A 6,000-nucleotide genomic window follows, 5' to 3' on the forward strand; every position below is an offset into this window, starting at 1 on the left:
ACAGCAGCCGTAGATGGGAGGCACTACTTTTTGTCCTATTTCAATGTCTATGATCCCACACCACACCATTCACTCATTCACTCTACAAATGATGAGTACTTCTCTTGCCAGGCATTGCTATAGAATAGCTCAATGATCAGAACAGGTGAAAAGAAATGCCCTCTTTGGGTTACTTTTTATTGGAGGTCAGTGGGTTAAAAACAGATGATGAGTAAAAGAAATATAAACATCATACAGTAAAATAAATGGTTATGAGTGCTGTGAAGAATAACAGGGAAGGAAGAGGAGGTGAGGTGGAAGAGCATCACCGCCTGAAACAGGGTGCTTAGGACAGACCTCACCGAGACAGTGTATTTGAGCAAAGTCTTGACGGAGGTCAAGAAGGGTATCTGGGGAAGAATGTCCCCCAGAGAGAGAAGCACATGCAAAGTGCCCAAGGCCGAAGGTACTTGAACTGTGAGCAGGAGCGAGCGTGGGAGGAGATAAGACTTGAGATTTGAGTCATGGGGTCCAATCGCTCTTGTAAACCAGTGTTAAGATGCTGGCATGAGAAGGCTCGAGAGTGACACGATTCAGCTTGTATTATAAAAGAATTCCTTTGGCTTTTGTGGGGAGAAAAGACTATACAAGTGAACAGGAATTTAAAAGAGAAGAGTTAAAACTATACTCAACATTTTGCAATAAACTGTAAGGGAAAAGAATCCGCAAAAGAAAAAGTGGGTTTAGGTGGCTCAGGCAGTAAAGAATCTGCCTGCAATAGGGGAGACATGGGTTTGACCCCTGGGTCAGAAAGATCCCTGGAGAAGGGAATGGTTAACCACTCCAGTATTCTTGCCTGAGCAACCTCACGGACAGCCTTGTGGGTTACTGTCCATGAAGCAGATAGAGAGATGCAGATGGAATTGGACACAAAGAATTGGATGCACTGAGTAAGTAACATATACATTATAAGGGAAAACAATCTGCAAAAGAAAAAAGTATATATATATACGCATTTATGTATAAGTGAATTATTATGATGTATACCTGAAACTAACATGATATTGTAAATCAACTATACTTCAATTAAAAGCATTTTTTTTTAAGCATTAAGAAGCTATTGCCACAATCCAATGGAAGGGTGTAGACCTAGGTGATAGAAGGCAAGGTGAGAGCGGTCAGAGTCCAGATCCACTTTGGAGGAGGCAGAGAGCACATAAGAGTGGGTGCCTGAGAGTTACTCCAGAGGATGTTCAAAACTTTCGGGTTACATGAGGTCACCTGGGAGGTGTGTCATAGAGAAGAAAGACTCCAGAGAAGTGAGCCTAGGGCCATTAACAAGAAGTTGAAAAGAAACTAAGAAACCTGTGGTGGTGAGATGGGAAAGGAGTCTCTTTGGAGAGTCTGACTTGACTCTCAAGCAAACTGAGTCAGGCAAAGGGCCGATGTCCGATGTGCATTAGTTTATCACAGTCCCACCCCTCATCTTCTCCCCGGTTTACGGCAGCGGGAAGTGGAAGCTTAGAGAAAAGAGAAGAATGATCCCAGGTGTCGGATGAGGGTTGAAAGGAGCTTGGATCGAAACCTTTCTCTGGGGATGCGGTGCGCAGCTGTCTTGGGCCGCCTGTGTCCTGCACCTGGGCATCAGACTGCCTCTGCCTCTCTCTTTCTACCTCAGCCCTCGACTGCAACAGAAAGACACTTGATCCATAGATCAAGCCTCCTCCCTCCAAGGATGCGATAGTTCTGAGCTGTGTTCCACACCATCTCCCAGGGCTCCCCAGTGGGGATGGGGCCCCATCACCTGGTCACCACTGTGGGTCAATGATGTTTCTTACGGTCCCTGCAGCATTGCTTGATCATTCTCTTAGTGGGATTCCCCAAATTGCCTCCCAATTCTTCCCTTGCCCTTGAATTCTCATCTCAGGAGCTTCTTCTGAAGAAACTCAAATGTAGACTCGTTCGTATTGTGGACAAAGAGAGTTACCTGTCATTTCAGTCAACAAAGGATGTTGAGGCCATAAAGTCATCAGCCACTGCAACTGTCCCCCACCCCGTCCCTCAACGGTGTACCTTGAGGGGATTCAGGGTGGAGAAAACCAGGATGCTGGCGCTAGATAGTTAAGGTGCATATCAAAAGAATAATTTCAATTAGTCCAGACACTTGCATCTTCTCATACATAGAAAAGTGTCAATTCATTAACTTAAGATGTCTGTTTTTTCTTTAATTAGATTACTATCTTTGCTGTTTGACCACCTGCGTTTTTTTTTTTTTTTTTTTTTTTTCCTTTTGGAAGAAACTCCTATATGCCCTGGCTCCTCCCTTACCTCTTTAGAGCAGCCCCTCCAAGAGGGTGTATCTTGGGCTACAGTGCTCAGTAAGTCTGCCAAGTAAAATATTAATTTTCAACTTCTAGGTTGTGCATTTTTATTCAGTTGACAACGTGATGAACAGAGACTCACATCTGAGAGAACAGATCATCTCAGAGGCCCTGCTGTGTCTGCAGTCAGGGGCTTGGGGGTGGGGTCCCTACGCACATGGAGCCTGTGTATGAGACACGTGAATGAGGGCACACATCCTCGTGATCACGTGGGTGGCTGTCCATGTTTCTGGGCAAGCTCATGAGCTAAAAATAGGAAAGGAAAATGTAAGCAGCTTCTTATGTAAATATTGGGCAACTGAATAATTTTCTTTTGTTTCTAGTCATTTCAGTCTCTGAAACTTTGCTGCTCTTTCCCTTGGATGGAGGGTGGGAGTGGAGGTGGGGGAAAATGAGGTTATTTTGGTCCTGGGGAATTCAGGGTCCCTCACTCAATGCATGTATCCCCCTTCTCTCCCACCCACTTGAGCCTCCAAAGGAAAGATCTACTGAAGAGATGAGTTTCCTGTTAACTGGCAAAGCAGGGGACGCCTCTGCTCGTCTGGATAGCAGGCAATCCACAGGGAGACCCAGGCTCAGCCAGTGGCTGCCCCCGGCCATTCCACCCTGTTATCCCAGCTACAGAGAAAAGGAGAGGCAGGTACCAGAGTTGAAACAGTTCTAGATTTGACGGTGGAAGCAGAGATTTGCAGTTCACTTCCATTTGTGACAAAGTTAAATCATTCAACCCTTCTGAGTCTAGGAAAGGGAATGACGGAGCCTGCCTCCCAATCTTCAGGGTGGCTGTGAGTCTCAGATGTGTATAGGAGCCAGTGGAGAACATCTGAAAAACCAGGTTTTGGAACCAGACAGGTTCAAATCTTGACTCTGCCCTTCCTGTGACCTTCGGGAATAAATGAATCTCTCTGACTCTGTTTTCACACATGTAAACATACAGTTGACCCTTGAACAACATGGGTTTGGACTGCATAGATCCATTTACACACAGATTTTTTTTCAATAAATATATTGGAGATTGTTTTGGAGATTTGAGATAATATGAAAAAAATGCAAAATACACAAGCAGCCTAAAATATCTAAAAATTAAGAAAAAATTAGAAATGTCATGAATGCCTAAAATATACATAGGTACTACACAATAGACAGAAAGTGAATCGAAGTTTTAATATAGCATTAATAATATGTTCATTTTCTTCTGTTTTATAACTTTGCTTTCAAAGAATAGCATTACTGTACAGTCTGCCTTTCTGATAACTGGAGAAACTGCCTTTTAGCCTATGATCAAGTGTTTTCTTTATAAAGTAATGATGTTTCCAAAGCTGTATTATGAATATGACTGTAATATGGCATGGCATAAAAACTTGATGACAATGCGTTCAGTAGTGTACAGGCCAGGCTACCATGAAGCAATCAGGTCAACTGCCCTTGCCTACCATAGGGATCACATCACTGTTCTTTGTTATCAACGTGTGAATCCTTCAATATGAATGCATAAATAAGAATTTCTTTCTCAAATCATCTTTCTACTTTTGAGGTCTATTGTTAGTAAATACCTACAGTGTTTTACATCATATAAGAAAATATTGATGTAGATACTGAGAGAAAATTCATCTTGCTCAACAGACAGCATAAACTTACAGTATTGATAAACATAATGCAGTCCTGTAAATGTATTTTCTCCTCCTTATGATTTTCTTATTAACATTTTCATTTCTTTAGCTTGCTTTATTATAAAGATATAGTATGTAATACATAGAGCATACCAAATATGTGTTTTATGATCATTTATGCTGTTGGAAAGACTTCCGGTGAAACAACAGTCTATGTGTAGTTAAACTTGGAGGGAGAAAAAGGTTATTTATGGATTTTTGACCCTGTGGGGATGCCATGCCCCAACTCCTGCATTGTTCAAGGGTCAACTGTAAAGTTACATTGTATCAGGGAACATTATGAGATCATTTAAAAGCCATATTTAAATGATATCAGTTTGATTAATAGGAATAGGCTGAGTGACAACAGTGAGATGCAAAGAGATATCTTTATATTATATTATGCCATTTTGATAATGCAAACAGCGATCAAAAAACTCTGTACACACACGTGGATGATTCTAGGAGCAGAGTGGACAGGGTGTGTGCACATCAAGTTGGTAACACTGATTGCTCGGGGTGGTGTTGGGAGTGGGGAGGGCTCATCCAGCAAAAGGAAGGGAGTGAAAGAAACAAAAAGGGAAAAGAAGGGAAAAACAGATCCGTGAGGCCAAAGACGGGTACAATGTCATCTCACTTATGGGCATGTGCCTACATGCATTAAAGTTGAGGGAAAATACAAGATTCCATTAGGGGTACAGCCTCCTGACTTAAGGGAAGGACTCTGCATGTTGTTGAGTGAAATGGAAGGAGTAACTATAGTGAAAAGACTAATGAGTGGGACTTGAACTTTCAGTGGCGCAGGGAAGGGGTGGAGGGGATGCGAAGGTTCAGATCTGGAAGGTGTGGGGTGTGCTCCTGGCCTGGAAAGGCGCGGCCCAGGGTGCTGGGAGAACGGACGCAGAAGTGACAACGGGAGTGTGATTAAGATCCCGGAAGCTTTCCTCCTCCTGTTGGCAGTGAAGTGGCCTATAGAAGTTTTGAAAAGATAGAGGAAAGATAGGCAGGAAGAGTGAGGAAAATGAAGGGGGTTTAAGGGTACTGATCTTCTCATCCTCAACAATGAAAGTGTTAGTCGCTCAATAGTGCCTAACTCATTTCAACCCCTGGACTATAGCCCGCCAGGCTCCTCTGTACATGGGTTTTTCCAGACAAGAATACTAGAGTGGGTTGCCATTCCCTTCTCTGGGGAATCAGCCTGACTAGGGGTTGAACCCAGGTCTCCTGCACTGCAGGCAGATTCTTCATCTGAGCCCATAGGGAAGCCCTCCTAGAAAATGAATTGGCCTTGTGCAAATTTGATGAATCAGAAGTAATAAAGAACTAAGACAATAAAGAGAAATCTTCTAAGAGGTGATAAATGTCATACCTCTTAATTAACCCACATCTTCAGAGGACTAGAATATTCTATTTCCCAAATATTTTGAAACTGCAAAGTTCATCATTCAAACTATCTATATTCACAGACTATTTTGAAATCGACAGATGTAGAAATCCCATCTGTGCAAGCATATCCCAAGTCAGAAGAAACTTCAGAAAAGATTTATATCCCTTATCCCTTATTTTAGCAAATTCTCCAGTACCCATCTGATGCCATTCCCTCTCTCTGATGGATCAATTATCAGGCTGCTGCTGCCATCCAGGGAGGAATCTGAGATCAGAATGATAGGAAGAAGGAAAGAAATCACCAGGTTCAAGCCCCATTTAAGAGGTAAAGTCAAGAGGATTTGTTAAGATGTTAGATAAGGAAATGAATAAATATCCCCATTTCCCTGGCATTAGCAAGTGAGCGGATGGTTGTGGCTTTATTAACATGGCGAGACTGTGGGAGGGACAGTTTGGAAGTTCTGCCAAGAGCTCGGTTTTGAACATGTTGTCCTTGGAATGTCTATGACAGATCGACTGGACATAGGCTCTCAGGTTCCCAGGAGAAGACTTGTCTGGAATCGTTCATCGGGAGCCACTGGCGCACCGCTGGTATGTCAAAGCAC

The sequence above is a fragment of the Muntiacus reevesi genome, chromosome 12 (genome assembly GCF_963930625.1).
Source record: "Muntiacus reevesi chromosome 12, mMunRee1.1, whole genome shotgun sequence".
NCBI classification, from domain to species: Eukaryota; Metazoa; Chordata; class Mammalia; order Artiodactyla; family Cervidae; genus Muntiacus; species Muntiacus reevesi.